Below are 27,379 nucleotides of genomic sequence, written 5' to 3' on the forward strand. Positions count from 1 at the left end.
TGTGGTGTTGAGGCCATTTGGATGGTAAATGTGACTGAACCCAGTTAAGGCTTCTATATAAACTTTTAAGATTTGGCAGGCAGGTGTTAATGGAGATCTACTCATCTTGTGGCCACTCAAGACAAGCCTCATGTGTAAACTGCTTTGCTTTTTTAAGCCTGCCACCTAACAATCTTGAGTGGCCTGCCTCTTTTTCAGTTTCCCCTTGTCCTCAGCTTAGGAGCTGGTCTCAGGTTACATCCAGGAAGCTCTCAAGGAGGTTGTAACCAACAAGCTGCTTATTCTTTCTCATGATCTTCCTGTGACAGAGCCAGAGACCTACCCATATTCATTCTCACCCTTGTTATTATGTTTTATTTTTTTTAATGTTTATTTATTTTTGTGTGTGTGAGAGAGAGAGTGTGAGCAGGGGCGGAGCAGATAGGGAGATACAGAATTTGAAGCAGGCTCCAGGCTCTGAGCTGTCAGCACAGAGCACGACGCTGGGTTTGAACTCATGAACTGAGAGATCATGACCTAAGCCAAAGTTGGACACTTAACTGACTGAGCCACCCAGGAGCCCCTCACCCTTATTATTTTTAAGAAAATCCTAGTTTCATTTAGTGTAGCAATTTAGTCAGCTGAAAAAAACCCAAATTTTTTTAAGGCTTCCCTGCATATAGATGGTCATTTGACTAAGTCCTGGCCTGTGAGATAAATATAAGCAGATGTTTCTGGGTGGAACTTCCTTTAAAAGGGGTAGGGACTAACTCTGCTGCATTTTCCCCCTTGTTTTCTCTCCTCTCCCCTACTTTTGGCTTAGAATGAAGACACTGTCATTGGGAACCAGAAGCTCTTTTGCAAGTATGAGATGATCTTGAGGGTAACTAGAATACTATCACTTCTGCCTAAATTATTTTTTTTAATGTTTTTATTTATTTTTGAGACAGAGAGAGACAGAGCATGAGCAGGGGAGGGGCAGAGAGAGAGGGAGACACAGAATCTGAAGCAGGCTCCAGGTTCCAAGCTATCAGCACAGAGCCTGATGTGGGGCTCGAACTCACAGACTGTGAGATCATGATCTGAGCTGAAGTTGGACACTTAACTGACTGAGCCACCCAGGTGCCCCACTTCTGCCTAAATTCTATTGGTCAAAGAAAGTCACATGATCAAGTCCAGATTCAATGGGTAGAACTGTATAGTCATATGAACAATGGATAGGAATTATTATCCTATTTCAAGGAGAGAGTAATAAGTCTATTAAACCAGTGTATACAATTGCTCACTCTAGAAACCTAGGAGTCATCTGTGATGCCTCCATTTTCCTCACTCTCAACATCTAATCCATTGGGAAATCCTATTGAATCTGTTGTCAAAGTACATACAGAATTCATACATTTTCTCTCTGCCACCTTATCCAAGATATCATCACTTCTTGCCCAGGCTTCAGGAGTCTCTTAATTGGTCTTCTCCCTTTTACTCTTATCTTCCTATCAGTTTTCTTCACTGCAGCAAGAGCCATCTTATAATATAAATCAGTTTGCATTGGCCATTCACTTAACAATGACTTTATATTGCATTTAGAATAAAATTTGAATTCCTAATAATACCATTCAAGGCTACGTATTACCCTCCCTCTGCCCTCTGACCTCTCCAATCTCATCTCACTCCGCTTTCTTCTTCTTTCACTATATTCCAGCCACATGAGTCTTATTTCAGAAACTTAAACTTTCCAAGCTCTTCCCTATTTCATGCCTTTCCGTATGTTATTACATCTCTAGAATGCTCTTGTCTTAATTTCTTCCATGACTAGCTCACTCCCATCCCTTATGTCTTTGTTTATGTATCATTTTCTCAGATTAGCCTTCTCTGACCCTCCTCTTTAAAGCTGGTCCCCTTGCTATTCCCTAACTAGCCCTTTGTTGAATTCTGTCATAATTCTTATTTGTCTGTTTACTTATCTCCTCAAGTAGAGTGTAAGCTCCATGAAGGCAAGAGCCATTTCTGTTGTTCACTGTTGTATCCCAATACCTGGCCTTAACCCTGGTACTTTGCAGATTTTAAACAAAAATGTTGAATGAGTGAGTGAATGCATAAATAAATGATATAATAAAGGTCTGAGCCAGGACAGTTGCCATGGGTAAAGAAAGGATAGAATATTTGAAAAATTTAAGTTTCAAGTTAAATGCCCAGTCCTTTCTGAAGCCTCTCCTTATTTCTCTAGTCAGAAATTGAGTATAATGTCTCATGGCTGAACATCTTCTAATTTCTGTTTGTGCCTCACCTGTGGTACTTAATATGTGGTACTCTTTAAGTGATTGTTTTTAATGACTTCTCTTTCCTGCCAGATTTTTACCTATCTTAATGCAAAACTGTATTTTATTCATCTGTCTCCCATAATGCACAGCATTGGCACACAGTAGACTGAATATATGTTTTGAATGAAAGAATGAGGGAATGATATGAACATTTTCTAGTTCTAGGGTAAGAAGAAGGGGTTTCCATAGATTGGGTACCTGGGTAACTTCCCTGTGACTCAGCCTTTCAGGGAGGAGCCCATTCTGCTTGAAAGTTTTCCAATCTCATTACAAAGGTTCTTTGTTCAGGGCATGACTTTGCCATGCTTCACTTTCTGAAGTAAATCAAAGAAAGATACAAATAATGGATATTCTTCCAGATTTATTAATCTCAAGCAAAAGCCTACTATTATAGTAGGCAGCAGTAATTATAACACAGAGCATTTCCCAGCACATCCCAGTTAGGCCAATAGAAATGACTTTGAACTTCCAAACTTTTGCTACCTGGGGAAACCTGGTAATAGTGTTGAGCATACTCTGAGGAGGCACTTGGGTTCCAGCCAGTCTCTGCCCAGACTGAACCCCTCATTCTCCCTTCTTCTCTGGTGTCTGTGGAAATAGGCCTTAGGGGAGAAGAAAGTAGAGTTGAACTGAGACTGTCAGGGCCTCATTAGCATTTGCTACTTACAGATTCCCTGTAGTTCCAAGTGTGGAAATTCCCATAGGCAGCTTTACTTTAGATCAATTTAAGGTCAGTCTCAGGTTTGCTTTTACTCTAAATAAGTCTCAAGAGGTTAGTTAGAAAGATGCCTACAGTAACTCCCCAAGTGACAGCTCAAAGAGGATCAGAAGCAGCTGGGATTTATTAAAAGAGTGAACAAAGGGCACATGTCCAGGAAGTGTCCCTACAGATCTTGTTCCAAGCATCCTGAGTAACCTGGCAACTCCAGGGTCAGCTCTCCCTGGTATGTAATTTACGGACTGTTCCTGGAAGACCCACTCCACTCCTACCCTAAATCTTTGCTTTGCGGTCATTTCTGGATTACTGAGGAGAGGCTGGTCTCTGACTTTGGGACATCTTTGTTAACAAGCACTTCTCTAATCTATACCAATCATCAATAGCTAGGTTAAATCCCCTTCTGGAAATAAGACTTTCATCTCATCATACCCTGCATCACAGATTGTTTCCAATAACAAAACAAAAAGAACCTAAACAAAACAATCATTCAAAAAAACAAACTGTTAAGTAAAACATGGAACACCTATATAATGGCATTTCATGTTGCTTACTCCATGAATACCTGTTTACCGATAATTTTAAGTGAAAAATCAGGATGAAGAATTCTATATATCATATAAAAAGCTACGTAAAGCCACATTTGGCAAGGGATAAATGGAAAATACCAAAATGATAACCATGAAAGTATTATGGATGTGATTTCCTAATCGTTATTTTTCTTTGAATCTTTCTATTTTTTAATAGCATGTATTACTATCATAATCAGGAAAAAAAAAACATTAAAATGGTAACAGCCATTCAGCACAGAGTTATGGTTTTCTAACATTATGCCAAAAAAAAAAAAAGACTGATTAATGTATTTGTTTTTTAGGGTTGCCATAACAAAGTACCACCAACTTCACAAACTGGGTAGTTTAAAACAACAGAAATCTATTCTCTCTCAGTTTGGAATGCTAGAAGTCCAAAATCAAGGTATCAGCAGGATTGATTACTCCTGGAGGCTCTGAGGGAGAATCTGTCCCATGCTTCTCTCCTTCTGGTGGTGGTTACTGGCAGTCCCTGGCATTCCTTAGCTTATAGACACAATATTTCATTATCACCTGCCCATCTCCCTATATGTCTGTGTCCAAATTCCCCTCTTCTTACAAAAAGACACCAGTCATTGGATAAGTGCACACCCTAGTCCAGTATGGCTTCATCTTAACTTGATTACATCTGCAAAGACCCTGTTTCCAATAAGGTCACATTCACAGAGAAGTTGCTGGGAGAATAAGTACCCAGGCCTCATCCTCTGTTCTACCTCTCATCTTCAGACAGTGGCCCTCTTGGTAGAATCCAAATGGAAGTAAGATGGCAAGGAAGCCCATGGTGGAGAACTTACAGATTATTCCCTGGGAGCACAGAGCAGGGTGGAGAATGGATTTTTAAGGGCAAAAGGAAGCCATCCAGCATACTGGATATTTATTTAATGTCATGAATGTTTATATGTTTGGACTGAGGCCTTGGTTCTTCCCTAGTAATGCAAAAGGCTGACCTCTATTCCTTGCCACATGAGCCTTTCCACTTTGCTTCATTGAAGCACACAAGAAAAGCCAGACAGAGAAAATGCCAGCCACATGGAAGGTGAAGTCTCTTATAACCTAATCATGCAAGTGACATCCAATCATTTTTCCTGTATTATATTCATTAGGAAAAGGTCGATAGGTCCAGTCCACACTCAAAGGGAAAGAATCAAACAAAAATGTAAACAACACTTCTCCCCTTTATTCTAATAGATTCCTAATTTTGTTTCCCCTTTTCAAATGCCCCAAGGGTAGTTGGGTAGCTACAGGGGGTCAGTCTTAATTAGTCCATACCTATCATGGTGATCCTATTTCCCTTGCCAAGCATTACTTTAAATATAAGAGTATGATGAAAATCCAGTAAAATATATGGGAGGCTAATCTCCTGGTAGGCTTCTGGGAAGATTATCCTCACTCTTTATTTTTTTAATTTTTTAAAATGTTTATTTATTTTTGAGAGAAAGAGAGAGACAGAGGGCAAGCAGGGGAGGGGCAGAGAGAGAGGGAGACAGAATCCAAAGCAGGCTCCAGGCTCAAAACTGTCAGCACAGAGTCTGATGCAGGGCTCAAACTTGTGAATGGGAGTTCATGACCTGAGCTGAAGTCGGATGCTCAACCAACTGAGCCACCCAGGCACCCCTGTCCTCACTCTTTTAAGGGACATAAGCACAGGGACATTTCCTGCTCCTCTGAATGTGTGATGTTCAGGATTTTGTCAGCCATCTTGGAAGCATGGAGCATCCAGACTAAAAAGATAAACCAACACCAAGTGAGGATAGCAGAGCAGAAAGATTTAGAAGGCACCTAAGCTTCTAATGAAGTTAGTGAGTTGTTGAATTAACCAACTCTGGATCATTCTTCTCTGTAGTCCTTATTATGTGATTTAACAATGTATTCATTGGGGGCACCTAGGTGGATCAGCCAGTTGAGCTTTGGACTCTCGATTTGGGCTCAGGTCATGATCTCATAGTTCGTGAGTTTGAGCCCTGCATCTTCGGGCTGTGTGCTGACAGCTCAGAGCCTAGAGCCTGCTTTGGATTCTGTGTCTCCTTCTCTCTCTGCCCCTCCCCTACTTATGTTCTGTCTTTCTCTCTTTCTCAAAAATAAATAAACATTAAAAAAAAAACAACAAGAAAATGTAGTTTAAAAAATAGTAAATAAAGTGAACAATGCCTGACACATTACAATGGTGCAATAAATGTGAGGTATTATTATTATTACTTATGTCAAACATTAAACTCAGCAATTTACATGGTGATTAGTTTATTTCCAGGGAAGCAGATATTACCACTTTTATTTTACTGGTGGCAAAGTGAGATCAAGCAGATTAAATAATTTATTCAAAGTCACAGAATGACTATATTAGGTAGAGACTAGAATATCTCCATTTTATAGATATGGAAATTGAGATTTAGCCACTCAACTAGTAAACAGCAGAGCCAGGATTTGAATCCAGACATTCTAACTCCAGAGCCAATGTTTTTAACCACCATTCTACGTATTGCCCCCACAGATGGATCATAATTTATTGAACTATTCTCCTGTTGTTGGATAATTGGGTTTCTAAATTTTCATTGTTATAAGTAAGTGAACATCTTGTACACATATCCTTGACATAGCTGAACAATGATTTCTGTATGATAAATTCCTAAAAGTGGAAGAGGGTCTGTTTTTTCATATCCAACAGTCCCTTACATAATCAGAGGAGCAAAAATCAGAAATTAATAGAAACTTTTTAACATGGTCTAGAGCAAGACATCTGAGCTAGAGAGGAGAGAGATCTTTGTGTATTTTCTAAACTGGATGTAGACATGCAAATTAGGAGCAGATCTGTACTCCCAGCCCCCACCCCTATTCTTACAAATTTAGGACTCTGTTCAGTAGTACCTTGAGATTAGAGCAAGGGTATGAAACTGAAAACTGGAGGGGAATTCATAACAGTGCATCCCAGCCTTGGGGCTGCTCGCTCTAGTCCCTACTCCAGTTACTCTCACCCTAAGCAGCTTAGGAGCTTCTTTCCCCTTTTCTTTCCTCCAGACCTTCCCCTACCTTATTGGAAGGCAGGGATGTAGAGTGGCTGAAGGGAGCTCTTCCACTGACAGGAAGTGCACGGCATTTTTCAGAATTAGTATTCATGGACGACATTATGATTCTGGATGTTAGTGTTATCTGTCTTATCCCCATTCATTTATTCATTCCACAAATAGACTTAGAATGTCTGTAATTTGCCAGGTAATGTTCTAAATGCCAGGGATGCATCAGTGAGCAAGAGCCAAAACTCCCTGTCCTTGTGACACTCTATTCTTGTTATTGAGTGAATGACTATACAGGACATGCCAATATGCAGATTTATTATGTCAACCATGAATACTAATACATTCAGAAAGTCACTTCTACTGCATTCCAGAAATTCTCTCTGGCTTCACCCTAGTCCCCAGAAATGTCCAAAATATTTGGCCCTCATACTCTTGCTCTAATCTCACAGATCCTTACATCCACTACTCCAGGCTTAACTTCTTTACCTGCATGATGACCTGCCCCAGGAAAATGCATACCTCAGTCCACTTCCATTAGGCTGTTAGCCTTAACCATTGTCCAGAAACTATTTAGGCACAGCAAATTTAGAAGCAAGTCTCCCGTTCTCCCCTTTTAAGATTACTTTATTTTTAAATAGATAATATAGACAGGTGATTATGTCTCCAGCCTCTAAATTTCCTTTTCCAGAGGTAACCAGTGTTTCCACCTATTTGTGTATCATTTCAGGAAAAAAAATGTAAATGTAACTAATATTGAGTGGAGCTATCTCTGTTGCTCAAGAATTGATGCCTAGGGCCTTTAGTGAGGCAGAGAGGTACTGAAATCCTCATGTTCAAAAGAGATACCACCAAAGAGCTAGCCACATTTGGGAGTCAGATACTCCCTCCAGGTTCAATAAGGTGCAGACAAACTAGTTTTCCCACACTCAACTATCTACTCCATGTTTCCCAGTTCATAAAAGCAAAAGACTGGGGAGGGGAGAAGAAAAAATTATCAGAGTTGCGATGGCTTAGAAAAGATTTGTGGCTTTTCCCTCCTTTCTCATAGAAGACAGGGCAGCTTCCTCCACCATCACACCAAGAAGAGTAAGGAGGGAGGTCCCAAGAAAATTCCCAGTAGGTTTTGGGGAGTGTATTTAGAAAGGGGGAGGCAAGTGGATACATCCCTGCTCAGATGCTCACAGATGGTGGAACTGATGATGCTACTGTCATAACTTTTGTGGGGAGCTTGTCATATTTATATGTTCCTAAAGAAGTATGCCTACCATTTGCCTTGAAATATCTGGATGTGAGAGGCTTGCTGGAGTAACCTGAGCCAGTAGGGCAATAAGGGGCAATGGAAATACGATGGTTGATTTTATGTGTCAATTTGACGGGGTCACAGGATGCCCAAATGTTTGTATTTCTAGGTGTATCTGTGAGAATGTCTCTAGAAGGGATTAACATTAGAATAGCTGGACTGAGTAAAGAAGACTACTCTTCCCAACGTGGGTGTGTATCAATTTGTTGAGGGCCTAAAAAGAATAAAAAGGTAGAAGAAAGGAGAATTCACTCTGTCTGCTTGAGCTGTGGCATCAGTTTTCTCCTGCCTTCGGATTGCAACTTCTATCATTGGTGCTCCAGTTCTCAGGCTTTTGGATTCAGACTGGAATTATACACCACCTTGCCCGTGTCTCCAGTTTGCAGGTAGCAGATTGTGAGACTTCTCAGCCTTGATAATCCTATGAGCCAATCCTCAAAAATCTCTTAAGATATATACTATACTATTAATCCTTATCCCAGCCTTCCCCAAAGGTAACTATGGCCTTTTTATCAGAGTAACTGTGCACTAGGGAAAAGGAAATAATTAGATCTTTCAGAGACTACTAGACACTAACCCTGAACTGACACAACTTCCAGGAGACTCAAAATGTCACTGTGGTCCACCAGTCAGAAAAGGGGCTTATAGAGGTTAGGTAATCAATGGAGTTTTAGCTCAGATTCACCTCTCAGAGGGCGCAATGGGTCACCAAAAACTATCCCGTGGTTATTTCTCCATTTCTAAAATGCACAGTCAGCAGCTGGCAGAATCCTCACACTGGTTCCCTGACCTGTGGAGTGAAGGCTATTTTTCTGGGAAAGGCAAAATGGAAGCCACTAGGAAAACAGTAAATCAAAGGCAATGTCACACTCCTGGAAGGAATACAAAGATTAGTGCCACCACCAAGAACTTTAAAGATGCAGGGGTGGTGATTCCCACCACATCCCCATTCAACTCTCTTTTGTGGCCTCTGTGATAGATCTCGAAAATGAAAATGGATCATCCAAAACATAACCAGGTGTGGGGCGCCTGGGTGGCTCTGTTGGTTAAGCATCCGACTTCGACTTCGGCTCAGGTCATGATCTCACGGTTCGTGAGTTCGAGCCCTGCATCGGGCTCTGTGCTGACAGCTCAGAGCCTGGAGACTGCTTCGGATTCTGTGTCTCCCTCTCTCTCTCTGCCCCTCCCCTACTTGTGCTCTGTCTCTCTCTGTCTCTCAAAAATAAATAAATAAATGTAAAAAAAAAAACAAAAAACCTTAACCAGGTAGTGACTCCAATTGCAGCTGTTGTACCAAATGTAGTTTCATTACTTGACCAAACTGACACATTCCTTGGTTCCTGATATGCAGCTATTGACCTAGCAAATGCTTTTTCTTGATATCTCCTAGTAAAGATCATAAGAAGGAGTGAATGATTAGGAATGAATGTTGCTTTCAGCTGACAATGCCAGCAATACACCTTCACAGTCTTACCTCAGAGATATATCAACTCTCCAACCCTATGTCATAATTTAGTTCACACGGATCTTGATCACCTTTTCCTTCCATAATATATCACAGTGGCCTGTTATATAGATGTTGTTATTGAAAGTTTGAAATTTTCTTTTTTCCTTGGATTGAAACAATTGTTTTATAATGATAGTAAGGATTTTCTTAGCAATGTCTTCATCGTGATAGTCAAGTGGAAAAAAAAAAAGCCTATGTTTTCATGTTTATACATGACACGTTAGAAGCCATGGAAATTATATAATCTTTAAAGACATCATGCACTCCTTGCCTTCACGCCTTAGCTGACCTTAGTCCCTAGGGAGCATGCCAGCCCCCTTTATTAATCCTCCTCCTCAACACAGAGCTAACTCCATAGGTGGAGTTAGGACTCCCCTTGGAAAACGATGTTACTTTTTCCTCTTTGTAGGCATACCTGGGAGTATATGATCCAAAATTTAGATTTGGGGATCAGGGGAAAGTGAGAGCTCCCCCATAAGCCTTGAGCCTAAGCAACACTTGCAAACACAGAATTTACTAGAAAGTCTTACACTAGGAGTTTTTAGACACTGACTCAACCAATTAATGATTCTCATTCTGTCAATTCTCTTTACTTCTGGGTCTAGGATAATGTCAGTGATGGACAGGGCCAATGAAATTTCAGAAGATCAATATCAGATAAGGCTGAAGTCTAGTACTATCCACAAGATTTGTCACTAATTCCCTCACATGAAATGTGTCCACAATCTAGGTAGTTCCCTATTTTAAAATTCATTACTTTTTCTTTCCTTAGCTTGATGTTATTCTCAGATAGTAGAAAGACAAATAGCTACATAAACATAAAAATACACAAATATAAGTAAACATGAGATTTAATACTTGAAGAATGTGGTCGTATATTTCCTGACTCCTGTGCTATTTGACACAAAAACCAAATCTCTCTATAATCCAAGTATTTATTATGTAAGTGATGAAAAGGGGTCTAGTTAAAAGGAAAAGAGCAGGCAATAAGTAAAAGAGGTGGAAGTCAAAAGGAAGGTAAGAAGTTTGTTTAAGGAAAGATAGGAATAAGCAGAAGGGGCAAGGACTTCCTGTTGGCAGTTTTTCCCTTAATGATGTATCATTGTTCAAGTATTTCTAGTAAATTCATGTAATTCTTTTCCTACTCATGGGCCATTCACTCTAATTTATATCAAACTAAGGTCAATTCTTGCTTCATAAAACTAAGCGAGCCCAGATCATTATCCAGTGAAACAATATCTCAATGTCTCTTGCATGAGGGCCTTTTAGTTCTTCTTTAAAGAGAAATTTTGCTCTTCCATGCTTCCTGGAATAAAGTCATACCCAAGTCCTCACACAGTCATATTTGTGGGCTTCCTCCTTTACCCATTCATAAGGGGCAGTGAAGAACAGGCTACTACACCACTGTATTCTCTACACCTTTAAATATATGGCATTCAGCCTTATATTTATTGAGCATCTACTATGCCCCAGACACTCTTTTATTTTTTATTTAAAAAAAATTTTTTTTTAACGTTTATTTATTTTTGAGACAGAGAGAGACAGAGCATGAACAGGGGAGGGGCAGAGACAGAGGGAGACACAGAATCTGAAACCGGCTCCAGGCTCTGAGCTGTCAGCACAGAGCCCGACGCGGGGCTCAAACTCACGGACCGTGAGATCATGACCTGAGCCAAAGTCCGCCGCTTAACCGACTGAGCCACCCAGGCGCCCCCACTCTTTTAGATTCAAGAATTGCAGCAATGAAGAAGACATTCTTACAGATCATAGATTCTGAAGGAAGGGTAAGTCGATTAACAAATCAGTAGGTAAACAAGCAGGACATCATTCAGATAATAACAAATGTTACACTACCTTAGATCCGGTGGTCAGGGAATGACCTGAGACAAGAATGATGTGAAGGAGCAAATATGAAGATTTTGGAACAGAGGGTTCCAGGCTGAGAGAATACAAAGTGTCAAAGTGCTAAGGTGGGAATAAGCTTGGTGAGTTCAAGAAACAGAAAGACTAGAGTGACTGGAGCAGAGTGCAAAGGGCAGAGAAGTAGCAGGGTGGCCAGAGGACAGATCATGTAGATCAGAGAAAGTGTCTGAATTTCATTTTACATGTATAGGGAACAGAATTCTCTAGAGTAGGATTCATAAGAACTTCATCACAGAGTACGGTAAATTAAGAACTGCAGTCACTGGCAGAGTCAGTTCCTTTTTGATTGAACATTTCTTTTTGCTTTCAGGATAACTTATTATATATCTTGTATGATGTCACCTTTTTGGAAAAACTTCTTAAGAATAAAAAACTTCATTAAAAAATAAGGATTTCTGGCTAAGGAAGAACTTCACTGACAGTTAAACATTAATATTCAATTAATAAGAGCTTTTCAAAAACAAATACATTTATTCTTACAAATAGAATCTACTTAGGTAATTACTAAAATATATTCATGAAGAATACATTCTTAAATAAAATCATAAGAATTCTTCGTATTCTATAACATGTTCTTATTATTTTCTGTTTTTATAATCTTTCATCTCCTCTCTCTGCTCCTCAGTATCTAGCTATGGTACCAAGAGATGGTGTAAAGAAAACAGAACATTATTTAAAATGCTATTAGGCAACAAATGATTTTTTAAAAACTTTAAATAATAGTAAATAGCTAAAATAAAGAGGTAAATTTGTTGGAGTGCCTGGGTGCCTCAGTCAGTTAAACGTCTGACTTCAGCTCAGGTCATGATCTCACGGTTCCAGAGTTGCCGCCCGCGTTAGGCTCTGTGCTGACAGCTTGGAGCCTGGACCCGGCTTCAGATTCTGTGTCTCCCTCTCTTTCTTCCCCCTCCCCTGCTCATGCTCTGTGTCTCTGCCTCTCAAAAATAAATAAAGATTAAAAAAAACTTTTAGGAGGTAAATTTGTCAAAATGATGATTTCATGACAATGCAGCAAACTGGCCATTTGCTTTTGTTGCACTGGCATCCTATATATTGTTAATGAATTAATTGAGGGCTAATAAGAGAGGTCAAAGTTAATGGAAGCCAGAATATTGTAGTTTGAATACAAACATCTAATTTAGCAGAAGGATTTTTTTGAAAGATACAAACCTACAGAGTAAACAAAAGATAAAACATCAGCACAATATATTTTAGAAACTGAAGGCAGATAGATGCATGGTATCTGATTTTGCAGAACTAAGAAAGACAAATTCCAGGCCACCAGCTAGGCAGGGGCATGGGGCTAAGAACAAATTGTGATGTGCAAAATCCTCTGGAACTGAGAATGAAAAGTGTGGAGTGAAGGCTAAAATGGGAAGAACTAGTTGAAAGTTACTTAAAATTTTTTTTTAATCCTTCATCCTTTCCCTCACTGCAATAGCTCTGAGACCATCTCTTACCCATCCTAGCAGAAAATTGGATGTTTATTCTTTGGAGGAAGTAAACAGAGTGATTTTGTCTCAGCTACAATAGTTCTATTTGAAGGCATTAATATTACCCCAAAAATAGGGGGATTAAAGAAAGATATGTTTCCTAGATGTTAAGATTCTCAGATCTCCTCTCCCATTTAACTCCCAGAGTGCTGGCAGCCACATCTTTAGCCTCCAAGTAGAAGACCAGAAGAGTCTTCTTTAATGAATCAGAGCAACCAGAGAGGAAGGACCTAAACGTATTGATATCAGGACTTCCTAACCAAAGACCCAACCAGTGTAACCAATAAAAAAGCTCATAGTTAACAAGTCCCCACTAAAGCATTTTGGAATTTCAATCTATACTTTAGCCTTCTACTCTACATATGAACAGACAACGAAGTATTACCAGGCAAATGAGAAAACTTCCAATATGAGAAATAAAGGCCAAATCAAACTAATAGTAACAAAGGTGGGCGGGGAGGCATCTTGGAGGAAACAGAGAATGTGCATAGAAAAGAAAACCAAAAGTCAAAATTCACAGACACTTAGAGGATGAAATGCATCCATGAAGCAAATATAGGATGCTAAGAAAAGGAATATTTAGAAGACAAATGAAGGGCTCTTAGAATTAAATATGATATAGAAACACAATACAAGAGTTGGAAAATAGTATCTCTCAGGAAGTGAGGCAAAGAGCCAAAGAGATTATCATATGGGAGGAAATCATCATCAAAATCATTTAAAATTTTTTTCTTAGAACCAAACAATTTCTTAGAATTTCATGAATTTCCAGATCGAAGGGTCCACAAAATGCTCAGTGTGATAAAGAAAATAGAAATACACCACAGTATATCACTGTAAAACTACAGTACACTGGGACAAAGAGAAGATTTTGTAAGCTTCCAGATAGATAGAAATATAGAAAAATAGATAAAATAGGTAAGATAAAAAGAATCAGAAACAGAAATGCTTCTCAAAAGCAACTCCAGAATCTACAAAATAATGGGTAAATACCACAGAAAAAGAATATATCCAACCTAGAATACTAAACCCAGTGAAACTACCAATCAAGTGTGAGGGTAGAATAAAGACATTTCTGACATGCAAGTTCTTACTTTTACCTCCCATGCACTTTTTCTCAGAAGATACTACAGGATACTTTACTCCAAAAAAAGGGTGTAGACTAAGAAAGGAGTAACATATGGGATGCAGAACATAGGAGATCCCACAAGAGAGAGGTGAAAGAATCCCAATGACGAAGAGATATCCTAAAATGAGAATTACGTACCAGACTAGAGCAGTGTGATTCAAAAGTCATACATATTAAGTGCTGCTATCCCAATTCCCTCTGTCATTATGCCATTTTTAAAATCTTGACAAAGCTACTAGTAAGTATATTCCATCAGAAAAAAAGGAAGCCATGAGATCCAAGAAATTGGTAATTCAAATCAGGACAAAGCCGAGGGGAATTCTTAGGATAGCAGTAAAGGGAAGTCTCAGAATCACAGCTGCACAGCAGGATCAAAGGAGAAGAATAAATCTCTAGGGAGAGCCTCTCTCTCTCTCTCTTTCTCATTTACACACACACACACACACACACACACACACACACACAGACACACAGAGACACACACACACACAGACACACACACACAGGCACACACACACACTGGAACTGATAGATTAGCTGATGAAGTTGCCCTTGTGGGAATCTGTAATGAAAAGTTTTTGGAAGACAAATGTCAGAAGAAATAGCAATTGGTAAAGGAAAATTTATGTAAAAACTGTGAAAAGATAAAGCAATTACCAATGTTAGTGAAGAGGTAAGAACGTAATCACAGTACATTACAATAATCTAATAGAATATCTGGACAGACAATAATAATGTAAATACTGAATGCTGACTTAACCAAAAACTGTATATAACTCTACTGGGAAGATGGGGAAAGAAAAGTAGAGAGTTATGGAAGCACAGCAAAGCTATATTTTCTCTACCATTCCTATCTATCATAATTGGAAGTCAAAGGACAATGTCAAAAATAAATGAATGAAAAAGATATTTGGAAATTTGTAGATAGGCAAACAGAGATATATGAAAGCCAGAAGACACAGCTAGAAAAGAAGTCCAAAGTTGTTGTCTCTGGGTAGGAAGACTTGAAGAAGTAAGAAGGAGTGGGGTGGAAAGCCATTATATTTATAGTAAGTCTTTCAATGTTACTTGACTTCGTTCTTATTGCACGTATTACGTTAATCAAAACTGAGAGTAGTATTTAAAATCCCTGGGTTCCCAAGGGATACAGGAGTACTAATGCATAGGGGCACTTGTACCCCAATGTTTATAGCAGCACTCTCAACAATAGCCAAATTATGGAAAGAGCCTAAATGTCCATCAACTGATGAATGGATAAAAAAATTGTGGTTTATATACACAATGGAGTACTACGTGGCAATGAGAAAGAATGAAATATGGCCCTTTGTAGCAACATGGATGGAACTGGAGAGTGTTATGCTAAGTGAAATAAGCCATACAGAGAAAGACAGATACCATATGGTTTCACTCTTATGTGGATCCTGAGAAACTTAATAGAAACCCATGGGGGAGGGGAAGGAAAAAAAAAAAAAAGAGGTTAGAGTGGAAGAGAGCCAAAGCATAAGAGACTCTTAAAAACCGAGAACAAACTGAGGGTTGATGGGGGGTGGGAGGGAGGGGAGGGTGGGTGATGGGTATTGAGGAGGGCACCTTTTGGGATGAGCACTGGGTGTTGTATGGAAACCAATTTGACAATAAACTTCATATATTGAAAAAAAAATAAATAAATATTAAATATTGTCACCCTTGAAAAAAAATAAAATAAAATCCCTGGGTTCCAAGAGAGATCATAATGCCTGATTTTGGCCTATATTTAATCGGATATTCACTCTGAATATCCAGCTTGATATCCCCTTTTAAATGCCCACAGTTTACACCCCACTCTGTACTTCCCAAATGCACAATGAAATCTTATGAACATAGAATAGGAATGAGCAAACTACAGCCCTCAGGAAAAATTGGCCTGCCACCTGTTTTTATATGAACTGTGAATAAAAGTGGATTTTCCAATTTTAAATGGTTGAAAAAAATCAGAAGAAGAATAATATTTTGTGACACATAAAATTATATGAAATTCATATTTCAATGTGCATGCTTATTTGTTTACATTTTGTCTATGGCTGCTTTTATGCTACAGTGACACAGTTGAGTAGCTGTGATAGTGACTATGGATAGCAAAGTAAACAATATTTACTATCCGGTCCTTTATAGAAAATGTTTGCCAACTCATGACTTAGAAGCTTAGTAAGACAGGATAGGTATATGTAGGACCATCTATCCTCTATTAGCACTATTCTGAAATCACATTCCAGAAATACACACACATATAAACAAATGCATACTACGAACTATCAGAAAATCATCTTCCCTAGGTTCACCATTGAAGCTTTTTGTCAGATTTCATCATAGCAATTCCCTGGCAGTCCCCACTTCCCAGCATTATGATTTCTGAATTAACGCATAGCCTGTCATCTTCTCAATAAGAAACAAAGAAAAACTTACTTAGGGATTACATTGAATGTGTAGATTTCTTTGGGTAGTATAGACATTTTAACAATATCTGTTCACCCATTCCATGAGCATGTAATGTTTTTCCATTTCTTTGTGTCTTCTTCAATTTCTCTCATAAGTGTTCTATAGTTTTCAGAGTACAGATCTTTTACCACTTTGGTTAGGTTTATTCCTAGGTATCTTATGTTTTTTGATGCAACTGTAAATGGGATTGATTTCCTGATTTCTCTTTCTGCTGCTTCATTTTTGGTGTATATAAATGCAACAGAATTCTGTATGTTGATTTTATGTCCTGTGACTTTGCTGAATTCATCTATCAGTTCTAGCAATTTTATAGTGGAGTTTTTTGGGTTTTCCATGTGGAGAATCATGTCATCTGTGAAGAGTGAATATTTGACTTCTTCCTTGCTGATTTGGATGCCTTTTATTTCTTTTTGTTGTCTCATTGCTGAGGCTAGGACTTCCAGTACTATTTTAACTAACAGTAGTGAGAGTGGACATCCCCGTCATAATCAAAATAACACCATCATTTTTCACAGAGCTAGAACAAACAATTCTAAAATTTGTGTGGAACCAGGAAAGACCCCAAATAGCCAAAGTAATGTTGAATAAGAAAGGCAAAGTGGAAGGCCTCACAATTCTAGACATCAAGCTATATTACAAAGCTGTAATCATTAAGACAGTATGGTACTCGCACAAAAACAGACACATAGATCAATGGAAAAGAACAGAAAACCCAGAAATGGACCCACAACTATATGGTAAACTAATCTTCGACAAAGCAGGAAAGACTATCCAATGGATGGATGCCTGGATAGCTCAGTTGGTTAAGTGTCCAACTTCAGCTCAGGTCATGATCTCACCATTCGCAGGTTCGAGCCCCACATCGGGCTCTCTGCTCTCAGCCCAGAACTCGCTTCAGATCCTCTGTCCACTCCCTCTGCCCTTCCCCTGCTTATGCGCGCTCTCTTTCTCTCAAAAAAAAAACATTAAAAAAAAGAGTATCCAATGGAAAAAAGTCTTTTCAACAAATGATGTTGGGAAAACTAGACTGCAACACGCCAAAGAATGAAATTGGACCACTTTCTTACACCATACACAAAAATAAATTCAAAATGGGTAAAAGATCTAAATGTGAGACAGGAAACCATAAAAATCTTAAAAGAGAACATAAGCAGCAACCTCTTTGACATCAGCCATAGCAACTTCTTACTAGACATGTCTCCTGAGGCAAGGGAAACAAAAGCAAAAATGAACTACTAGAACTTCATCAAGATAAAAAAACTTCTGCACATGAAAGACACCATCGACAAAACTAAAAGGCAGCCTATGGAATAGGAGAAGATATTTGCAGATGACATATGTGATAAAGGACTAGTATCTGAAATACATAAAGAACTTACCAAATTCAACACCTCAAAAATAAATAATCCAGTTAAGAAATGGGCAGAGGACAGGGCACCTAGGTGGCTTAATCGGTTAAGTGTCGGACTTCAGCTCAGGTCATGATCTCACAGTTTGTGAGTTTGAGCCCCACGTCGGGCTCTGTGCTGACAGCTTGGAGCCTGGAGCCTGCTTTGGATTCTGTGTCTCCTCTCTCTGTCCCTCCCTGACTTGTGTTCTGTCTCTGTCTCTCAAAAATAAATGAATGTAAAAAAAAATTTAAAAAAAATGGGCAGAAGACATGAACAGACACTTCTCCAAAGAAGGCATAAAAATGGATAATAGACACATGAAAAAATGCTCAACATCACAACTCATTTGAGATATACAAGTCAAAACCACAAGGAGATACCACTTCACACCTGTCTGAATGGCTAACATTAACAACTCAGGAAACAACATGTGGGCGAGGATGCAGAGGAAGGGGAACCCTCTTGCACTGTTGGAGGGAATGCAAACTGGTGCAGCCACTCTGGAAAATAGCATGGAGGTTCCTCAGAAAGTTAAATACAGAACTACCCTAAGACCCAGCAATTGCACTACTAGGTATTTATCTAAAGGATACAAAAATACTGATTCAAAGGGGCACATGCACCCTAATGTTTATAGAAGCACTAACAATAATAGCCAAATTATGGAGACAGCCAATGTCCATTGACTGATGTATGGATAAAGAAGATGTGGTATATATGTACAGTGGAATATTGCTCAGCCATCAAAAAGAATGAAATCTTGCTATTTTCAACAATGTGGCTGGAACTAGAGTGTATTATGCTAGGTGAAATAAATCAATCAGAGAAAGGCAAATACCATTTGACTTCACTCATATGTGGATGACCATAGAGGAAGGGAAGGAAAAATAAAAATGAAATAAAAACAGAGAAGGAAGCAAACCACAAGAGACTCTTAACTACAGAGAACAAACTGAGGATTGCTGGAGAGGAGGAGGGTGGGGGAATGGGCTAAGTGGGTGATGGGCATTAAAGAGGGCACTTGTTGCTACCATTTTTTTTTTTTTGAGAGAGAGAGAGAGAGAGAGAGAGAGAGCACACATGCGTGCAAGCAGGGAAGGGGCAGAGGGAGAGAGAGAATCTCAAGCAGGCAGCCTCCATGCCGAGCACAGAGCTCAACATGAGGCTTGATCTCACAACTGTGATGTCATGACCTGAGCCAAAATCAAGTCCCTTAGCCGATTGAGCCATCCAGGAACCCTAAGGAGGGCACTTGTGATGAGCACTGGGTGTTATATATAAGTGATGAATCACTGAATTCTACTTCTGAAACAAATACTACACAATATGTTAAATAACTTGAATTTAAATAAAATCTTGGAAGAAAAAAAATAAAAGATGTTATTTGAAAAAAAGGAAAAAAAAAAAGAAAAACTTACTTAGGACCTGACTGTAAGAAAATTGGGTATACCATCTTTCGGTCTCTAGAATTACTATCATCAGGAAGAGAAGGAAACTAGGAAGGTGAGTGATCTACAGAAGAAGAAAGTAATTAGAAATAAGGAATATTCTTACTTTCTTCATTACAATAGGGTCTATCTTCCCAAAGGTAATATTACTAGGAAAATGAAAACTGAAATGTATTTTTTATGTGTTTTTCATCCTTGATTTGAAATCTAGATCTGTTCTCCATAAAATTGATTCTAGAAAGATAGTTTGCCTTCAAGACCATCTATTGCTCTGCCCTAGGATGGTCCCAAACTGAATTTGCTTCTCAGAAAGTGAGAGTAAGAAGTTTGGGTTGAGGGGAGAAGGAGAAAGGTCATAACCTGTTTTCTGTCTATATTGGGCTTAAATAACAGACATTTCTACTCACTTACCTGGACTTTCCCTATTCCTCCAATCTGGGATACAGATATTGTGACTCCTCTTCTTAGGAAAGTTCTTCAAATTATGGTTTAGTTTTCTGTACTGGGGAAGTCAGTAATGCCAATTCCATCGAGTTTCTGGTCCTATTTCTGTATTTAGACTTGAAGACCATTCCTTGTTGCTATAGAATTCAGGGTTAAGACTTCTTGGAAAACTGGCTTGAGATGCATAGACCTGAGGAAAAGAGAAGGGGAAAGAGAAAATAGAGTCCTGTTTTCAGGGGTTATTAGGGATATTAAATAAATTTCCAAAAGACTTTGGCCTAAATCTAAAGCTAGGATCTCCTGAGACATAGGGTACTGAGAGTTAGAAGGACCTTCCAATCTCTACTCAACTTTGTTGTCCTGTACTCATGCCTTCTAGTTTCATGTATTCCCATCATGACCTCTGCTATGCTACAGTAGTTGATAACTATAAGCAAAGAGACAAATTAAAATTAGAGGTATAGGGCCTTAGGAAAGAATCACAAACTTCTCTAAAAAGATTAGAGGCCCAAGAGAAATACAAATCTTGTAACACACAGCAAGGATACTGGCCCAAAGATACATAAATCTCTTCCTCACTGCTGCTTGTTGTTTTCCTTTTTGGAAGAAAATCCTCAAGAATATTTTCCAGTATTCCACATACTTAATTTGTGTGTGTCCTTATGGGAAACCAAGAGCCAATGAGCTCTATTCCTTCTCTTCAACTCTGCCCTTCTAGATTCCCTCTCTCGTGGATAACCCAAGTGCCCTATCTCACCTACTATGTGAACTTCCAGGACTCTTTCTGCAAGCTTTCTCTTATGTCATGGTTACAAATCCTCATCAATTTTTGGACTCTGCTACTGAACACATACCTAGATATCCTTGGGCAGAACATTAAGAATCTGCTCCTGTCCTTCCAGTATGTGTTCCTTGGTGTAATTTTGACTTCAACCCCTCAAGGCATAACTGCCAGAATTGAGTCAGAGCTAATTCAAAGAAGCTATGGAAAGAAATATTTGGGCCGAAAGAGCCCCCATTTATGCTGAACTCCTGATTCCAGGGAGGATGTTCCTGAGTTTCAACACAGGTTACTCTTCTGTCTCCAATGCCTGGCCATTATCTAGCTTGGAGGACAACTGTAGGCCAGGGGAAAAGCCATCTTTTAAGAAAATAGATACGGACTCTCAGAAGTCCAGCCTGGCATATACAGGAACTCTATGGAAATTAAACACCATCTTAATTTACATGCTGGCATTCCAAATTCTGACTACACACCTCCTGCTAACCATTCCCTCAGAAAAGAGATTTTCCCCAGAACTTCCTCTAAACACTTCTTTTTGTGTTTCTTACTTTTATACTTTTTCAAACACAACTCAGGGACATTTGGGGACCTGAAGCTCAAAATCCTTGAACCCATGTACCCTTCACTATGTGTTAAGTGCTTTACTCTGATAAAAATCTCATGTGTATTCGACCCCAGCCTGATGAAGTATCAGTACTCCCATTTAATAGATAAGAAAACTCAGAGAAGTAATTTATGTCAGATTTAATGATCAAGCTGGGACTTGAATCTAGGCTTTCCTAAGGCTAAGACCTCTGCTTTTTCCAAATCCCATGCTGCTGATTATCATTGAATTAGGAATTCAATTTGTGAAGGTATCTAAGAAGAAAATAATAAAATCCTCTAACTCTATCATTTCATAGGTTAGCTTAATGTTTATTTATTTTTGAGAAAGTGAGATAGGGCATGAGTGACAGAGGGGCAGAAAGAGAGGGAGACACAGAATCAGAAGCAGGCTCCAGGCTCTGAGCTGTCAGCACAGAGCCTGAAGCGGGGCCCGAACCCACGAACCGCTAGATCATGACCCGAGCCGAAGTCAGACACCCAACCAACTGAGCCACCCAGGCGCCTCTCATAGGTTAGCTTAGAACTTATAATAATAATAATCACTACAAGGAAGAGGGGACATAAAATAGAAGGGATAATACAGCTTAGGTTAGAGCATAGGACACATTTGAATATGTCTACTTTACCAACTTCATGGGTCCCAGGCTCCTTATCACTGGAGATTCAGTCATTCCTCACAACCCAAAGCTCATGGGAAAGGTAAACTTACTTTGTAGAGCCAACTTACATAAGAAACTCCCCAGATGTAGGGACATCCATTTGTCTAGGCAGAAAGCCAGAATTCTGACGACACTTTTCCCTGACACTACCTCTCTAGCCTTTATTCACTCTCAGAAGTGTGAGAAGCTGATCTCCACACCTCATTGGCTTGCCTGTAGGTAAATCATTGGAGAATGAGCCCTGGGTACTAGTTTCAATGCTGTTGCTATGTCATGGTAGGAGCTTGATTGAGCTCATTATCTCTCGGTTTTTTTCTTCAGTGAAATGAGGGAGTGTTCAAGAGCTACTATGGGGAGTCAAGCAATGGGAAAGGACAGGCCCATAGATCCTCTGACCCAAACCATATATTTCTTCCCTTCAAGTCGGTACCCCATAATGGGTGATCACTTTTACCCTCAGAGGCCTTTACCATATTAGGTTCCACAAAGGCCACAAACCTACTGACTTCTTTGTGCCAAGCACTGTGCTAAGCATCTTCACAGACTTGAGTTTTCCCATTAGCACTCTCTGGGGAAAAAGAAACAGAAACCAAACACAACCTCACTCCCTCACTCCAATGCTTAGGTGAGCAAAATAAAACTCCTAGTCGGTTTCTGGAACCCTCAGCAGTTTCAAAGAAAGAAACTGAAGGAGAGCAGCCCCTGATCTTCAGGAGGGTGAAATTTAGGAATCTGTCAAATTCTACCCCAGATTGTCTGTAGCCATCATCTCACCCATTTCTTATTCTATGTCTCATTAATAAGGAGCACAACAGACTCTTCCTTCTGAGGCAAATGACTGAGACAGTCCTGGGGCTGAGTGGCCTCCTAGTCCCATTTAAGAAGCCCTGAGACTACATTCCCCACAAGCTACGGCTCCACTTCCGTCTGCAGATTCCCCCTCCCCACCAAGGGGGCGTGCATGCTCTGACCCATCGGATGGTTCAGATTAGACTCACCCAGCCTTCAGAATATGGGAAAGTACTCAAAAGGTAGGTACTTTCGGCTTTTACCCACTCTTGGCACCTAATCTTTCTCCAGCACCTCTTGCGGTAGCCTCGGGACCCTGCATGGTCCCTTGGTCCTGATGCCTGTGGTACCTGGAGGACAGGAGTCCACTACATTATGTCCCCTCAGTCTTAATGCAAGAGGGAGCCAGATCTCCCAGGAAAGGGATTTTGCAAAACTGCCCGGAAATTATTTATGCAGTTTGCATAATTTTAGTTTTAAGTGTAAATAGGTGGGGAGAAAATTATGAAAGGGAGTGAGGCAAGCAGTCAGTTTCTTAGCCATTGGAAAGCATAACTGAGGGTGCAGACCTGAAAAACCCGCCCCATTGCCATGGCAACAACCCAAGGACTACAATTTCTGGTTTCTTTCATTCTCAAATCCAATCTCAAATACACCGATAAAGGCCCACCAAATAAGATCTGGCCTTTGCTCTCCAGGAGATGAAGTAAGGAGAATAGGCGGTCAGTTGATAAATATTAAACTTCTACTGTGTAGGCAACATACCAGACATGGAAGTAAAACAAATAAATGCTGCCCTTGCTTTCAAGCAAACTAGTCTAAGACAAGTGATGATTGTTGTGATGTGTGCTATGGGAACAAAACACAATGACTCCTAACCCATACTGTTGAAATGGAGAGGTAGAAAGAGTCAAGGAAAGCGACCCAGAGAAAGTGATGGGTGTGAATAAAGTCCTAAAGTGTCCCTAGATTTGGAAAGAACTTCAGCCTTCATTATCTACACACAAAGTTAAATCCCAGATGGATTAAAGAATGAAACAATAAAAACAACTTTAAAAATATGTAGGATACTATTTTTATGACCTAAGGCAGGGAAACAAGTCACAAAACTAAGAAGCCATAAAGGAGAAGACTGATAAAACAGACAACATAAAATTAGCAACTTATCAATAATAGAAGATACCATAAACAAGGTTAAGAGATAACAGAAAGACAAGGGGAAAGTATCTGTGTCATGAATGAGAGCAATCAATATCTAGAGGTTTGTATCCACCAGCCAAAAGTGCCAGGAAACCTGTAGGTAAGCAGAGTCGGATTTTCACATGCTGCAGCAAGAGAGACTATGCACCATGGGGAACCTGTGGGGGGTTAAGAGTGGATTAAGAGGAATTGGCTTGTGATTTGGGCTTGTGTTAAGTTTGGGGAGAGTCTGCCAGAACGTGGGGCAATTCCATGATTGGATAATTTAATTATCCAGAGGTGGGAGGACTTGAATAGAGCTGAAACTGTAATTGATAAAGCAGTAGCAGGCCCTTGTATTAGCTGGGAGAAGGGGATGTTTGGTCATTTTTTTGTAATTTGCACAGTGTTATTTTTATCTGTGCTCAGACATGATTACAGACTGGTAGTATTTTTGTCTTGCTCCAACAGAGTCACAAATAGCCTTGTTTGATGCAGGTGTTCTCTGAAATTGTTTCTATTAAGTAGGGAACTTCTGGGCCTAGGTTCTAGTTATAGGCTAGCTTCTATCTGACATTCTGTCATTTTCTTTCTTGTAGAATGTAAAGACCTTCTACAAGTCAATAATAAAACAATATAAAACATTACAGAAAAATAGAAACAATTCACAAAAGAAATACAAATGAAAAATTAAACACATGAAAGGATGTTCAACTGCACCAATGGGAAAATGCAAATTAAAACAGTAAAACACTATTGGCATTAATTTAAATCGGTTCAGCCCTTTCAGAGAGCAATTTGACAATATCTACCAAGACATTGTATGCATACACCTTTCAACCAGGAATTCCATTTCTAGAGATCTCTCCTAATGAATTATATGCACATGTACACAAAGAGGAATATAAAGAGAGACTTACTGTAGCATGTTTGTAATAGTAAAAACTGTCAAAGGGGCATAATTAAATAAACTCTGGAATATTGTAATAGGTATATTAGCAGGCACTAATCCAGACTAGCTGACTTGGCCAAATGATTGTCAAAATACAGTACCTATACAGAAAAGAGCTCATATGGGAATGCAAGATTTTCCAAAAGTACCCAGACTCTCTGACTTATTTTAAAATTATATGAGGGCTTGCAAGGGGGAGTCTGGTTACTCTTATGTACAAGTGCTGCCAGCCTTCTAAACTGATTTAGTGACCTTGGTGACATGTTAATACTGCTTTAAAAAGCTCTTGTTATTTTTAATTACCGAGTAATGTGAGCATCAGGCCCTTTTATTTTATTCCTGAGCCTTACTCCATTCCTGAGCTTTCTTACAATTCTGGACTTTGCCAGAGAGAGTCATGGTTTGGGCAAGGTTTGAAGAAGAATAAGGTCAGGGAGGAATGTATAATAAATTCATAGGATGTATAATCTATTCAATAAAATATTTAAACTGTTTCTATTGACTTAACTTTCACTGAAGGTTAATTTTAATATTTCCACTTTCTTCTGGAATATCTCCTTTTATTAACTCAAATGTAGAGTGCCCAAAACCAAATATATCACTTCCTCTCACAATAAGCCATTATTTAATAATTAACACAGAACTTTCAGAAGATCAAACTCTAGGCCTATCCTGTTCTCACTGCAAAAAGACCAAAGCCTAACAAGCCCTTCTTAAATTTTGACGAAAGTGTATTCCATAGTTGCAGATCTCATCTGACCTTATCCAAGTAACTCCACCATAAAGAAGAGAATGAAAAATGTAACAAAGGAGCAAGTTCAAGAAGGATCAAGTGCTAAAGACAAGTGAGGACAACAGGACTCAGGCATATCTCAAGGTTACAGTGTGGTAAGGATTAGGCTCCAAATGAAATTGCCACATAGACTTTGAAGTGATTTTGTAGAGAGAGATAAGAATAAGGGCTTCAGTAGGTTGGCTGAAGGAGTTCACTGTATAACACTATGATGACAGGTAAACTTGATGGTAGAAAGCCTATGAATATACTCAAGAGTTTAGAACCAATTAGAAGATACAAGCAAAGCACAGTTGCTCTAATATGACTGGATCCAAACAGTATTATAACTAGGTTAATGTTACAGCTCTTGAGAGTGTTAGGAGATAACACTGTTAGGAGAATAATAATAGTGATGATAATAATATATATTATAGCCAAACTTTTTACATGCCTAATATGTTGCAAGGCTGTAAGTACTTTATAATCATTCATTTAACCAATATTTATTGAACACCTAGTGTGTGCTTCTCAGCACAATACTAGTTGAGAATAGGGTGGTTAACAAGTCAGAGAAGATTCTTGTCGTATTGGGGTTTTTGTTTGTTTCAGGTGTAGCATTTAGTGATTCACCACTTAAATACAACTCCCAGTGCTCATCACAAGTGCCCTCCTTAATACCCACCACCCATCTAACCTATCTCCCTGATCACCTCCCCTCCACTAACTCTGTTTGTTCTCTATAGTTAAGAGACTTTTTTCTGGTTTGCCTTTTTCTTTCTTTCCCCCTATGTTCATCTGTTTTGTTTCTTAAATTCCACATGAGTGAAATTATATGGTATTTGTCTTTTTCTGACAGACTTACTTAGCATAGTACTCTCTAGCTCCATCGACATCATTGCAAATGGCAAGATTTCTTTCTTTTTGATGGCTGAGTAATATTCCATTGTGTATATATACCACATTATCCATTCATTAGTCGATGGATATTTGGGCTCTTTCCATAATTTGGCTATAGTTGACGATACTGCTATAAACATTCAGGTGTATGTATCCCTTCAAATCAGTATTTTTGGGTAAATACCTAGTAGTACAATTGCTGAGTCCTAGGGTAGTTCTATTTTTAACTTTTTGAGGAACCTCCATATTGTTTTCCAGAGTGGTTGCACCAGTTTGTATTCCTACCCACAGTGCAAGAGGGTTCCCCTTTCTCTGCATCTTTGCCAACATGTGTTGTTTCCTGTGTTAATTTTAGCCATTCTAACTGGTGTGAGGTGATAGCTCACTGCACTCTCGATTTGCCTTTCCCTGATGACAGGTGATGTTGAGCATCTTTTCATGTGTCTGTTAGCCATTTGGATGTCTTCTTTGGAAAAATGTCTATTCATGTCTTCTGCTCATTTCCTAACTGCGTTATTTACTTTTTGGGTTTTGAATTTGGGTAAGTTGTTTATAGATTTTGGATACTAGTCCTTTATCAGATATGTCATTTGCAAATACCTTCTCCCATTCCATAGGCTGCCTTTTAGTTTTGTGGATTGTTTCCCTCACTGTGCAGAAGCTTTTTATCTTGATGACGTTCCAATAGTTTTTTATTTTGATTACCTTGCTGCCAGAGACATGTCAGTAAGAAAATTGCTATAGCCTATGTCAAAGAGGTTACTGCCTGTGTTATCCTCTAGGATTTTCATTGTTTCAGGTCTCACATTTTAGATCTTTCATCCATTTTGAATTTATGTTTGTGTATGGTGTAGGAAAGTGGTCCAGTTTCATTCTTCTGCACGTTGCTGTCCAGTTTTCCTAACACCATTTTTGAAGAGATTTTTTTCCCATTGGGTATTCTTTCCTGCTTTGTTGAAGATTAGTTAACCATATATTTGTGGGTTCATTTCTGGGTTTTCTATTCTTTTTCATT

Source organism: Panthera uncia, chromosome B4, assembly GCF_023721935.1.
Source record: "Panthera uncia isolate 11264 chromosome B4, Puncia_PCG_1.0, whole genome shotgun sequence".
Lineage (NCBI taxonomy): Eukaryota > Metazoa > Chordata > Mammalia > Carnivora > Felidae > Panthera > Panthera uncia.